Source organism: Sceloporus undulatus, chromosome 5, assembly GCF_019175285.1.
Source record: "Sceloporus undulatus isolate JIND9_A2432 ecotype Alabama chromosome 5, SceUnd_v1.1, whole genome shotgun sequence".
Classification (NCBI taxonomy): Eukaryota; Metazoa; Chordata; class Lepidosauria; order Squamata; family Phrynosomatidae; genus Sceloporus; species Sceloporus undulatus.
The window spans coordinates 131,533,772-131,549,038 of NC_056526.1; the positions used below are offsets into that span (position 1 = coordinate 131,533,772).

General features: G+C 38.3%; 1 protein-coding gene across 1 annotated transcript in view; it reads right to left on the reverse strand.

Annotated features, from left to right (window-relative positions):
• TENM3 (teneurin transmembrane protein 3) overlaps positions 1–15,267 on the reverse strand; it is a 1,412,274-nt gene that overhangs the window by 1,346,955 nt on the left and 50,052 nt on the right. The window contains exon 2 of the mRNA XM_042468494.1: positions 1,266–1,319. The gene's annotated coding sequence lies outside the window, so the exon portion shown is untranslated. The remainder of the gene's footprint in view (positions 1–1,265; positions 1,320–15,267) is intronic.

Consider the following 15,267-nt stretch of genomic DNA (forward strand, 5'->3'; position numbering starts at 1 on the left):
CAAGTATCAGAAACTTGGTAATGTAGGAAAGGTCATTTGAGGACAGTCTGTGCCATTTCTGAGGTAGGAAGGATAAGAAATGTCTCATTTGTTGCACTGAAAAGTTTGATGTGTTGCCTGCATCAGCTTGACAGTACTTGCCTAGTTTTACTTCATCCCCACATTTTGCAGGGTTATATTTGTCAGCCAGGTTCTGGATTGGTACTGTTTGTTTTGTGAAAATTTGTTGCATGAGATCAGGGAAAAGTATATCAAGGGTCCTAGTACAAAATGTTATTCAAAATAGGGATTTTTTGGTAATATTTTATACTATAAATATTTTTATATAACTCACAAATTACAGTGGAACCTGAAAGGTCTCTTTCAACTCTATTTTGATAGTACTAGTTGCCAGCGGGGTATTTGTGTCTGCTGCTATTTCCCAGCATTTTGGAGCTTGAATGGAACAAATAAATTAAAACTTTTTTTTCTAAATGCTATGACAGTATGCTTCAAGAATATTGTACATGTTTTACACATGTATGATAGAAATCACAGGGCAGAAAATATAATGGCTACTTCATATTAAAAGTCTATAGTGTGATGTATGAAAGGAAATACTGTAATTTTTCCTTAGTTGTTGCTGCTCTTCCTGAGCCTCCAGATAGCCTTCTTTTGGTGAGGTTATTACTATTCTATTGATTTCTTTGTAGAAGTTTCCCTTGAAACCAATAAACACTTCTGCTTAAAATCAATGATGCACCTCTTATCAATGATATTCTAGCAGCATCTGTTTCACTGTAAATAATTGTAGTCTCTCTTTTTGGCTCAGTCAATACTGTATCTTATTTTAGCAACCAGAGAACTAATTGTATTAATATATTTATTTTACTGCCAAACTTTGAATCCATTTCATCCCAAAGTTGCTATCTAAATGCAGGATAAATAGTCAACGTTATATTTCTAAGAGCATTTCCCTATATACTTTTAAACAGAAATTAATTATTTCCTGGGGAGAGGAAGAACAAAGACTACAAGGCATTTATTCAGTGCATATTAAATTAAATATATATATATAATATAATGAAACCAACATGCCACCCCATCTTATCAGTTAATGACCTTAAAAACTAAGCCACTGAAGAAAAACAATTTTAAAGTGATATGGCAAGATAGACCATAGCAAGCTAGCCATAGCAGCTTTTGAAAATGTATTAAAATAACTATGGTCACAAACATGAGACATTATCTTTTTAAAACAAGTAATAGCAAAAACAAACACTTACTGTTATTTTCTTGTAGCAGAATACATATTCACAAAGCCTGTCTGAAGTTATTGCCTGTTAAAAAGTCACAAAACATGAATACATTAATTCAAAATACAATAAACTCTGAATTATTAGCCACAGCAAATAAGAAGGTTTTCATGTCCATAAATAAGAAATGTAACAACAATAATATCGCCATTTCCGTTTCGTTTCATGAATTAAGAACAACAAAAGCAGAGCAAGTGGAAATTATGTCTTAATATCAAGAGTGTCTTAGTAAGAGCTAAGAAATTCCACCTGGGGAATTTGGACAAATTCAGGTTAATATACAAATAGGGGAGGAGGAACACAGACAAAGGGATACTAGAATCAACTCTTTCTACATTTTAATTGCAAAGCTGGAATGCTTCACTGCCTTTTCGGTTCATCTCACTGTACAGTCTTTTGACTTGTAGACTAAAAATTGTGTTTACAATAAATATAATCCTAGCCCTAAAGGAGATTCAGAGATTTGGAGGTGAAATGAGTAGAACTGAACAAAACATCTGAGACTTTTACTTCTTTTTCTTGCTCTCGTAGGGCACATCTACACTGACAAGAAAATCCAGATTACCTTCGGGTTACCCTGATCCACAGTGATCATGAGCTTGTCTACACACACTGAAGTATGTTCAGGAGAACAGTCCACACAATTCTCTCTTTCAAACACCCCTCCCCATCCAATACATCACAGAGCCATGACAACTCTTTTTTTTCTTTGTCACCCATGCATGCAAATATACAAATTTCTGAACTCCTTCCTCCTGTCTCACACCAATGTTGCTATACATTACAGTCCACAGACACTGACAGATATCCAGATTTTCCATTTAAAACTGGGGTAAATTCCCACTTTTCTTTCTCCAGATTAAAGCCCTGAGACAATAAAAAGGCCTAGGTTTGACCCCAATTATCCTGTATATCATTTGGACAGCTCACCGTGAAAACTAGGTGAATAAAACCATTTTATTTGGCCAGTGTAGACATGCACTCGGTAAAAGGAAAAATATAACAACAATAGTATATGCTCCTCTCCCTTGTACTACACCCTACTACTTATTTGGGGCTTGGGTTCTGGTTGGCATTTTCCTCCCATAATACATCTGAATAGTGATAATATCCTGGGTTACTGAGGTGAAATGCAAAATAGTGGAGAAGTTGCTACATGGTTGCAGCTGCTGTAATTGCTGCCATAAGCCTTAGGAGAAAAGACAGAAGGTTTGCTACTATCACTGTAGTTGGTAATGGCAAACCTACTCTCTGTGAAATTGTTGGATAATTTCTCCTTTGCAAAATCACTTTATTACTTTCCCCAGCAGCAAGATGGAAGATTTCTGTAAATCATTTATCGCAACATCAGAAATCAGATTTACACCTGAAGTGGATATATTTGCATTTTCTCCAATAGTAAAGTGAGTAAAACCCTTCAAGACAGAGTCTATAATATATTAATTTTTTTTGGTATCCACTCTCCTCTTCAACCTACCCACCCAAACCTACCCCCTACATAGGATGATATTTGAACAGACACATCACAATTTGACACATCATTGATGCAGCAGTTTGATTGATATATCTTATATACTAAATTATATTTATAGCCCACCCCATATCTACAGATATTACTTCGAATTATGCTTGGAACAGATTGGCAGCTAGTGATGAAATTGTATGCACCATATAGTCAGTCCTTGTTCTGCAGCTGCAGCTCTTTGGACTAGCTAAAGTTGCCAAACATGCTTCAAAGGAAATCCCCATAGAGTGAATTACAGTAATCCAAATGAGAGGTAATTAAAACATCTATCACTGTAGTCAAGCCAGATGTTAATAAACTGACACAGTTGGAGCAGTAGATTTAATTATACAAACAGACTCTTGGCCACCACCAAAAACTGAGCGTCCAGTTCAAGACTGAGTCCAGAAATACACCCAAACTTTGAAACATAATGAAATTCCATCTAGGATAGGTTCCATTCTTAATCCCTGATCTGCCTTGCAGTTGACCAGGAACACATCTGTCTTGTTTGGTTCAGCTTTAATTTGTTCATGCTCATCTAGTCTGACAAGCACTGTTTCAGGTCTGAAACAGTTTCCATGGATTAAAGTGGAAAGGAAAAGTAAGTGTTGAGTGTCATCTGCATACTGATGGCAACAAATGCCAGACACCCTCATCCAGCAATTTCATGCATATGTTGAGAAACAGAGGCACAAAAACAGAATCACTCCATAGTTCAATGCTCAACATGCATTCCCCAGGACTACTTTCTAGATTTTCCCCTCCAAGTAGGAATGGACCCACTATAAAACAGTAACCCTCCCTCCATCCCATTCCAGCATGGCAGTCCAGAAAGATCATGTGGCTGATGGTATTGAAAGTTTCTGAGACATTCAGCAGAACTAACAAGGACACACTCTCCCAGTGCAATTCCTAGTGAAGATCTTTCACCAAAGCATCTAAAACTGTTTCCATCCCCAAATCTGAATATGAAAAGAGAACTAAGGCGCGTTACACACCGCCATTTCGGACGTCCTCAGGACATCCCAGTTTGGAAAAGGGGCGTCTCTTCTAGATGCCCCTACTCCTATTACAGACAGAGTCTGTAACAAATGGCGGCGCCCATTCCACACGGCCACCGCCATTTTGATGTAGCGGACGCTCTGTGTCCACACATTGTGGCCCGGACGTGATGCTGCGAGTGCGCGCTTTGGCACTTGTGGCCTCTCTTCTGGGTTGCCGGAAGGAGCGCGATTTTTGCACTCCTTCTTTGCAGCGCGGAGGAATCACGCGGTTTGGCTGCTGTGACTCTTCTGCGCTGCAACCGGCAGCAGCCCGAGACCACCCCTTTTGGGCGGTCTGTAACGGGCCCAAGAGAACGTATTTGTTCTAGATCAGGATGGGAAATTGTGGTGGGAATTAGCCTCACAGGAGACATTGGAGAACCTGCTCCCCCCACCCACATACAAACACATTAAAAAACAATCAAACCCTTGTTTTTGGATCCTCTACAAAAGCAGTAGAAATGCCCACACTGTCAGATACAGCACATGAAAGTCAGAGACATTGTTCACAACTCTTCAGGTAATACTATTATGGTTTTGGTACTGTGGAATTAAACTTCCCAAACAGTCCTGTGAGCATGGAGTGTTTTTATACTCTGCTGTCTCCTTGAGGTCAGAAAATACCCCTGAATAAAGAACTGATTGGAAGGATGTTGTTCCTTGTTCCATCTGTCTATCTATAAAAAATCGGCTTGACTGAAGCTTAATAATCCAAAGTAATATAAACTAAGAAAAATAAAATAAACTTTCTGTTTCTGAAACTCCTGTTTGAAGGGGAAGCTCCAAAAAAGTTATGAAAACTATCTCTAAAACAGAACCACACAGAGATAATATCAATGTCAGCAAACAATTCATTTTCAATGTTTCTTAATATTTTACATCAAACTCTACCTGGAAGCAAAGTAAACTGATGACACTACCATTTTTTAAAAAGCCACAGATTGCCAATGAAGATTTACATTTAAAATAAAGATAAATTAGTAAATTTAATATACAGTACTCAATACAAAATGCTGACATCCTGACAATAGAGATTATTTCAGTGTTTCATTTTAATGTTCAGTCATCACATATGCAAACTATATTTTGAGTGCTTAGGAGGGAAAAGAAATTAAGCATTTGCAATAGTAAAAAAATAATCTTGAAACTAATGGATCTTCTAAACAGACTTCAATTCACAGTATTCTATTTAGGCAAAACAAATAAAAAAAGACTATTTTAGAACCTAAAATTGTGTTTTCCAGAAATCACTACTTAGATTCTACTCAGTATAGGGCAATGAATTATGAAACTGCCAAGTGACAGATTAAATATCCAGCTTTAGCACACACTGCTCCACTCAGATGAAATATTTTCCTACTGTTGTTCCGCTGACAACAAAAGACATACAGATGATGTTTCTATTCACACAAATTGTAGTTCTGATGACACCAAAGTCAGTGTAGATATTTTTCTTTTCATTTTTATTCAACTTGTAATTTTTTGTATCTGCGATCATTTTTTACCAAGTGGCATTTGATTTGAAAATGAAAGTGTGTTCTTTGGTGTGTATTGGGCTGGTTCTCTCTGTGTGAAAAGTAGTAAGTAAGTCTCTAGAATACAGGGTTAAGATTAAAGCAAAATATATACCTTGTACCTTACAGATCTGTGTGATGTGTTTTCATAGCTTGGGAAAGTTACTTTCTGGACTACTCCCAAAGAGCATGCTAACTCCAGATTCCTAGAAGCTGTAGTAAAATTTAACTTTTCCATGCTCTTCAGTTTGGCAAACTTTAACAGAGATAGTGTCTGTATGGACAAGGATACTCTGGAATATTTTGGCTCTGAAACTGCCCCAATCTGCCCCATGACCTGAGGCCCTCTATTCTGATACAGGGCAGTTGTTCACACAAGCATCCCACTATGTTGTCCCGTGTTGCCGCCATCACTGTGAATCACTTACTATGAGGTCAAATCAGGCACCCACCCTTGATCACATGGTAGGGAACCTCGTTCTGAGCAAAACATGGCAGTGGTGTACACACCAGATGTAACAGTGGGAAATATTTTGGACAACCACCTGGCATTGAAACACATGGCTTCAGATCTTTTGGGGAAGATCAGAATCAACTAGTGACATTTAAAAGTCCATTTTAAGAGGGGTATACCCTGGTTTTGGCACTGAATGGGCCAGATATAATCCAGACTGTTTGCACCAGATTTGGGGATTAGGCCCTTTGTCGTCCATACAAATTCTGGGATTTGTAGTTATGTGACAGAGAGCTCTGATTTCACAATAAACTACAAATCCCAGGATTCTACAGTATTGGGCCACGTGCAGTGAAAATTAAGCCAAAGACTAAGTCCTGTTGCAGCTTTGATCCTATCTATCTCTTTCCTTTCTCATGCAATACTTCTAGCATATCTGTGTGGGTCCTGGATATGAGAAGATGAGAATATTACAAAGCCCCTAAATTGTTGCAATTAAACTGTGATTCAGAGAACAGTTCACAGCTTTGCTGCCATAATAGTACAGAAGTGGTGCTCCTTATTAATCATGCAGCAAATAAACACTGCAGTATGGCCAGGCAAAGAAAGGATATTTTATATTATAATTCAACCGTAAGAATAAAGTCCATATTATTATTTTTACAATCATGATAGGAAAATGTAATTGGCAACTTGTTACAAAGGACCTTAAGTCATATCATAACCTAAAAGGGGAGTTTCCAGGTGTACTATTTCAGCACTAATCGCAATCTAATGGCTCGGCAGCATAGCTATTTGGCACTGGGCCCATCCCGTTCCCTTTAATATATTATTCATTTCAAAGAGTTCAGGCCTATAGCTGGAGTAATCAGATGTAGTACTTCCAGAAAGCCAAGGGAGCACATATAAATTCTAGCAAGCCACTTTATGGCTTGGATGAGATATTGCTAAAATCATTGCCAATGCTGAGTGATTGGGAAAATGCATTATTAAGCTGCCAATAATATCACTCCTGTGGAAGTTTTTGAAAGATACTTTGACAGCCTTAAGAACAACCAGAATGTTTATTCTGAATTGATTCATTTCCTGTTATCTTTATGAAAAATAACACTGAAAAAGCTTTAATAAGAAGTAAATTCTCAGCAGCTGTTCATAAGATGCACTGAGCCATATTAACACATAATTAGGAAGCACTCAACAAATTATGTTGCTTTCCTTTTTGTATTTAATATTTTTGTGGGGCATCTCTGTTATGCCACACCATCTCCCCCTTTTCAGTTTTTAAGAAAGCCTGGTGTTAATTTCTCCTGCACAGCACATCCACACTGCATCATGGATGGAGTGGATCTTCAAGAATGGTAGGTATTCTCGAGCTGTATATGGAATTGGGATTGCCGTAGAATTGGTGATTCATCATGTGGTTTGCTACCTTAGGCCAGAAATCTCCAGAATAAGACAATGGTCTCAGGGTCTGTGAGAAGCAATCTGTTTTTTACCAGTAATAATTATTTTTGAATGGATTAACTCAGACTGTGCTGAGTTGATCCATCCCAACACTTTAAAAAATGCAAAATGAGAAAGAATATGTTAACAACTAAATTGTTAGTCACTAAACTCTTAATACCAAATGCACAACTAAAATGTGTTTTGTGACTTGGAGTATTTGCAGTAACTTAAAGAGTACACAGTAACAACTGTCTGTGTTGATTGGATCCCCCAAGTGTAATATACTTTCCAAGTATCCCAGGATGCTACAAGGAACTGTGAGTGTGCACATGTCTTCAAGTCACCTGAAATGTATGATGACGCCATAAATTTCACAGTGTTTTCATCAACAAGGAATATTCCGAGGTGGTTTTGCAGGATCCTCCTCTGAATTATAGCCTCCAGCACCTGATACTCATTTTTGGTCATGTGATATAAACTGTTTTAGAAAGTATTTTACCAGTAGCTTCTTTATGTTGTTGTAATGTTCGTTCTCTTTTCCATGTATAAATCTGGCAGTCAAGTAATGAAGGAGGAAGGTCAAATCTACAGCAATTCCACTTTTGCTGATCCTTACCACTTTCAAGGTAACAAATTTGCTGCCTATTTACTGAAGCTGTATAAATGTTGTGCTTTTTCTTTTAAAAAAAATCCTGACAATTTACGCAACCATACAAACACAGACACTTGAAAAGGGGAGATGTGGTGCAGCACATCTATGTGTGTGTATGTGTGTACACACACATTAAATGAAAGGAAGTGTGAATAGATATGAAGCTGTTTGATTTTTCTGAATCATTAAGGAATGTTTTAGGAATTTATCACATGCACTTTTCTGCCTGATCCGGGCATGGGACGGATCGGGGTTGAACGGGGGAAAATGGATTTTATTGCACACTAAATTGCTGCTCTGCTGCCACCCGACCATCACTTGTTCCTCAGTTGTACTCTGACAGCTGATTTTGGTACTACAGAAAACTTCAATGATACCAAAATTAATGGGAAAAGCATGGCTGAGGGACAGGTGATGGTCAGGTGGCAGCACAGCAGCAATTTTGTGTGCGATAAAATCCAGTTCCCCCCGTTCCAGCCCAATCCCATCCCATGTCTGGATCGGGATGAAAATTGCATGTGATAAACTCCTTAGTCTCATTGTATTCTTGGGATTGAGAAGTACCCCCAAAAGTATAAAAGAAGCCACCAGGTTACATCTTGCTGCCAGACCATGATGCTCTTCCCATGAAGTTCTGCATCTTTCCTATCTCTGGATCACAGCTTTTAAATGTCCAAAGTGAATTCACATGACTATGTGCAGGCTTGTAAAAGGAGCACTTCCTGCAGGTGGCAGCCAAGAAAAGAAAGTTAAGGTTGCCCTCCCCCATATTTTATATCAAAATACTGTCGGCCCTTGCCTTACGCAGGGGATCCGTTCTGGACCCTCCACGTAAGGTGAATTCCGCCTATGCTCAAGCCCTATTAGAAACAATGGGGCTCATGCACGGTGGCGCAGTGGCATGCAGGGTCCCACGGGCGCGCATGCCCATTCATTTGAATGGGATGCACCGGCCATTGCGCCCCGTGCACTCCCCGCGGCTTGAGCACGTATGCTCAAGACCGCATAAAGCGTGCCCACGTATAACACGGGTGCACTGTATTGAAATAGAGGCTCTGTGCTGGGTGACCTAGAATTGACCCCGGTGTGGAAGCCAAGGCTCCTAGTAAGATGTGCAGGAGAGAACTCTTATTGTTGCTAGCAGAGGGAAGAGGGTACCCCCCTCCGATAGAATCAGTAGAGTCCTCAGGACAATCCTTTTGTCTGGGAAGAGAAACAATGGATTCAACCAAACCCAAGTAATTGCCAGCAGCCAGGAGGACTAAGGAGTTGAAAATATGAAGTCTAGCCCTTTTGTTCTCAGGTATGCAAGCCAAGCATCCACACATTTGTGCTATTTTCCTTATCTGGGAACAAATTCTTCCGAACCCTTTATCCTCTTAATTTTAGGTTTTTGCCCCCCATTAGCACATCTCTATTTCTATTCACCACTTCCACCTGTTTCCTAGCTCTTGTGCATATGCACGTACATGTGTATGTGTGTTTGATTATTCCCCTTTAATAAAATACAATTCTTATTTGGAAACTTGCCTCTGGCGTTTTGTGACTCAGTATACATTGGATTTGGTCTTGAGGCTGCATGTTACCCTAGCCAGAAACTATGTATCTCATTTGAGCAAAGTACTAAATTCCCCTACAGGCATGTGTGGGTGTCCTCCCTGGATCCCAACATTTTGGATAACACTGGATCGTCGGTAAATTGCTGGTAATCTGGAAGAATGAGGTCCACCTTCTTCTCCTGGTCAAGGGCTAACTGGACATCTCTTTCCTTCTTCCTATCAGGCCACTAAATAACCATGAAATGGCCCCAAGTAATAGCAGATGGTACAGAAAGAATTCCTTTGCACATTTCAAAAACAAAACAAGCCTACAAAACATATGAACATATGACATCACCAACCAGATTACACAATCTTCAATGCAACACTATACTTTATTTTCAGTCCTTAAGATAAGTACTGATTGGATTTGGAAGGGATGTACAAGATAGAGAAAAGAAAAAGCGTTGTTTTTTCTTTCCATTCTCCTGAAACTGTATCCCACTGTGGAATACAGCACCAAAGAACTCTGATTCAGATTACTGCAAAATGAATGTAAAAACTGTATTGCTACATACAGGAAGAAGAGAGCTGCTTGGAGTGTGGGAAAAGGGGAGAAATGGTTCCATCTCTTTCCCTTCCTCCTGAAACCAACTCTTACAGCAAAGAGATGGGAAAATTTTGCTATCCTTCAGAATTTACAACCTTAAACCTGCTGCCAGGATACTATATATGTAGTTAGGAGCCCTGGTGGCACAGTGGTTAAATGCCTTTACTGCAGCCACTCACTCACAAACCATAAGGTTGCGAGTTCAATCCCAGCCAGGGGGCAAAAGGTTGACTCAAGCTTGCATCATTCCATGGTCACTAAAATGAGTCCCCAGATTGTTGGAGGAAATTAGCTTACACTGTAAGCCGCTTAAGGGAGTGCTTGAGTGCACTGATAAGCAGTATAGGAATGTACTTGCTATTGTTTGCTATATTAGGGACTTAAACCTGCCCATCCCATTTTATCTCTTTTCTGGTTTGTTCTTTAAATATTTTATGGCTCATCTGATCTCACTATTCCAAGAAATATAGGCGGGGTACAGACCGCCGCTTTGCGGCAGTCTGCCGCCGCCGCCAGTAGGTCCGCGGGGGAGCCGGAGCCTTCACACGGCCCGACTCCCGCGTGGACCGAAAAAGAAGCTCCAAAATGGAGCTTCTTTTTCCGTCGCGTTTGCGACGTAGCGAGGCGCCAGGGGCACGCTCGCTACGTCACAAGCGGCGCGACGCGTACGGACGCTCAGCGTCCGATACGCAAAGATGGCGCCGGCCATGTAGAAGGGCCGGAGCCATCTTGTACGGACGGAGTCCGTACTAGGCCCAGGGGCGTCTATAAGAGACGCCCCTTTTTTAAAATGGCGGTGCAGAAAGCACCATAGATTACAATGGACACAGGATCCTTGAAGCTATTCCAGTAATTATTTTAACTCACAAATAAAAATCTATGTCCCTAGAAAATCTCTAAAGAATGCAGAAACCACTAGTTTATTTGAGTATCCTAACTTTGCTCCTAAAGTGATAATGTTCTCAGACCATGCAAGTTTAGTATTAGAGAAGAGAAGTGGACTCTGTCATAATATATGTGATCCCTGCTGGATTAGCTGAAGTTTTCATCTGTGCCCTTTTCTTTTACTGAGGCATTTTGTGTATATTTACAACATTCATAAAGGTAGTGGCAAATTCTGCTCATCATAAACTGAACACCTATACAAGTATACATGCCTTCAATATATGTGTAAATATATGGGAAGGCTGAACACAGTCAGTAGTCTTGAAAAAGCAGTTTTGTCAACTGCACGTCACCAAACATATCTTTTTAAATATCTCAGAGGTTTGTGCGTTAGTACATTGACAACAGTAGTAAATTCCTGGGTTTCTTCTGTAAATGAAACATGTATTTGCCAATGAACTGCTACTGAAAATGGAATCCCATTTATCCATGATGGCTAATGCCTGTTGATAGATCATGCAAGCTGTTAGACCACATGTTTGTCAAATCCTTTTTAAAGCTATCTTGTCTAGTGGCCTTCATATCTTGCAACAGTGAATTTGATCTGGTGCAGTCAATCTATAAGCATGCTTTCTTTTTCCTGTCCTGAACCTGCTGTAAATCAGTGGCAATATTTAGCAATTCTAATCTAGTCCTATGAAAGTGTGTTTTTTTTGTTTGTTTTTTAAATCTATGCCATTCATTTTTATAAGCCCTTATTGTATTCCTCTGAAGTCTATGAACTCCACTTGCAATTAAGGGTTACACTCCCTCAGGGGGTCTTTTTCAAATTAATTAATGTATAGATCATCCTTCAGGTTTACTTCTCAGCTTCTGGAGAGAAATAGCAAACAAGAAAGAGACTATAGAGAACCAGCTTTTTAATCAATGTTAAATTATTTGGAGGATCATGCATACTGTCCTAAAATGGTCACAGTGTAATATATGTTTATATGATCAAATTTATAATACAAATATTGCCAAGACAAACAACAAAACAATTAAGCCGTAAAAAGTTGACTTTATCATGAGGGGCAGGAGAGGAATAAAAATGGAATTGGCAGTCAATGTTTTCCTTTTATTCATCATGAAACTGACCCTCTGAGGCACATGGGATACAAATATACAGGGACAATTTGCTCGGAATCATATTGTTTCAAAACATGATTTAATCTGCTTCTCTGAAGTTTCAAGGATTTAAAGATTTAAATCACACTTTAAAGCACCAGCTGGGCAACATCCAATCTAATTATAATTTCTAAGCAGTAACATATTATCATCTGATTTAACCTTGGTACATATTTAGATATGTAGGTTTTATCAGAAAGTATATAATAATAATAATAATAATAATAATTTTTATTTATATTTTCAGCCTCTCCCTACGGATCAAGGCAGGAGTACATCAATAAAATAGTAAAATACCAAGTATAAAAATAGAGATAATAAAACACTAACAATATAATTTTAAATTCAAACATCATCTGAACATCTGAATATTAGATAAACACTAAACAATTTATTCTCAATCATTTTCAAATTAATGTCCAGTTCATTGAAAAAAATAGGATCTTTTGCCTTTATATCTAGCCATCTCCTTGTTCATATCTAGTCAATTTACCTCCACACTCACATTATTGCTACATGATTTAAATCTTAAAGTCCTGCCTGAATAAAAAGGTCTTTGATGTTATTTTTATTTGTTGTCTGCCTTATTTTATTGAATGTTAACATGTACTAATATGTATTATGTCTAATTATTTTTGTAGAAAGTATGCCATAGGCAGGTTTATTTTAATTGATTGTATGTACAGCACTGTGTAAATCTACAGCATTAAATAAATAAAGTTCAATAATAATAATAATAATTCTTAAAATTAGTATCAGACCTTCCTTATCCATCCTAATATTCTCAGATTTCATACTACACCTTTACCATAAAATTCATTAGTGAGAAGAATCCACAGAACATACAATAAGTGTATGGGAAGTTTTATGCTCAGAAGGCTCTTAAAGCCCTGATAAAAATGGCAATGGTGCTTTACTGCCCTTGTTTGCTGAGTGAGGGAGCCACAGCGGACAAACCGCGCGGCTCCCCCGTGCAGCAAAAAGAAGCCACAAAAAGTGTCTTCTTTTTCCGGTGCGGTTGTGAAGCTGCAAGGCGTCAATGGCGCCCTTGCGGTATCACAAAGGCACCAAGACGTGTGGACGCTAGGTGTCCGTCATGTCAAAATGGCGGCGCCCATGTATATAGGGTGCCACCATTTTGATGCCCTCGTCACATGCGAAGGGCGAGGGGCGTCTAAAAGCGCCGCCCCTCGCACGTGACGATGGTGCCTTTATGGGCCCATCTATAACGTGCCAAACAATATCCTTTAAACTACTGAGATACAACATGACAGAAATTGCTTTATATTGTTTAATTTAGAACCATTAACAGAATAGAGTGCGTGCAGTGGGTGTCAACAATAACAAAATCCTAAGCAATTCCCTGAAGCTGACATGTGTTTTCTACAATACACAAATTGCTATCCTAGAAAAATGCACGCTTACATTGTTGAAAAGCAATCCATCAGAAAAATTAAAACTGTTTGATACTCTTGGGGGCATTTTGTTCTGTAATACTAACAATAGTAAAGTTTGATGACTATTCCCAAGCAAAACAATGGCTAAAGAAAGCTGTTGAAAGCTGTCAACAAGTATTAACATGTTGTCAACAAACAGCAAAGGGAACTGCTGACAATCAGCAAGAGAACTGCAGTAATGGTATGGAATATGAAAAGGAACATTTTGCTTTGATATAAAAGGGAAAAAATGATAGCAATGAGATACATTAATTAGTTTGAAGCGAGCAATGCAATCCTACACATACTACCCTGGGCTTATGTCTCACTAACTTCTAAATAGACTTGCAGTTTAATTCTTCTAAATAGCCTCTTCAGCTGAGTTATCTGAAATTGCTTTTGATTAAGGTCTAGAAAGCACACCGTTAAAAATAAACCATCTTACAAGAATAATTTTTGCTTCCCCACTCTTTGTATGCAATGAAAATCTGTCAACTACTTCTGAACATACTTTTGCATTTCCAAATCATGTTATTGAATTATAACACTCACTGTGAAAAACCAAATGTACAGATCGATGAATGGGATTTATTTGTGAACCATGCTATCCCAACCACATCAAAAATACTGATTTTTATTAAGCAAAAGCTGTTCCACTTCACTTGTGAACATTAAAGACTGCATTACAATTTTTAGTAAAGACTGCATTACATTTTTAGTAAAACAAACAAAATCACACCTTGTTGATTAATATCCACATTTGACAGATAGATAACATTCAGTTTTTGTAGTGCTCCAAATTTTGTTATACAGCTTTTGCTTAAAAAGATTAAAGGTATTTTAAAATGCATATTTTAAGTTAAATGTGAATTAGGTTAAAACGTATTCTTCTTTTAATAAAAAGTTATTTCTCAGAGCAATGTGGAAACATGTTTATGAATAAACAATGCACAACTCACAAAGACTAGAAACATGTATTTGTCAACCCCCAATTTCAAGGTTTAAAACCTATTGAAAATACTATGTCTCTTAATCCCTTTTTCTTGATTTGGGCTTCAAAGAATGAAAGTCCTTAAGGACTGGAAAATCTGATTTCATAAAAAGAATATTCAATAAATACTCTTACATGTCAAGTTGTAAGTAATGAATATTGTACCAATGTAAATAAAAAACAGAGAGCATGAGGTTGGTGCATGTCCCACCTTGTGTGATATTTCAACACACTTACCTAAGAGGTGAGCCACAATGCAAAGTGAATGAGTATTCAGTAACCTTCCAACATTATACTTCTATCCATCATTCTGTAGTTTCTTTAGTTTTCCCCACTTTCTGATTTGAAAAGGTACTATGGGAGGATTTAGCCTTTAAGGCTTTGGCCTGAGCTTTAAATAAAAATAAAATAAATGGGAGGATTGTTCAACAAACAGGACACTTGAATCCCTGCCACCATCAGCCAGCTTGTAAACTCAAGAATCCTGCACAGTGACAATGCCACCAACATATTATTTCCTTTAGAAATTTTAAAAAGCAATAGATTTCCTCTCCCAAAGGATGGGAATGATTGGTGAAAAAGTCAAACTTTGGGGAAAGGTGGACATAGGACGGCAAAGCTTGCATTAATACAGTTTCCAAGTGGTTTGCTATTTTAGTATTGATCAGAAAGGTTTGCCTGCCATATACTTCCAATCACGGCCAGCTTTGCTAATAGGTCCAGGTTTGT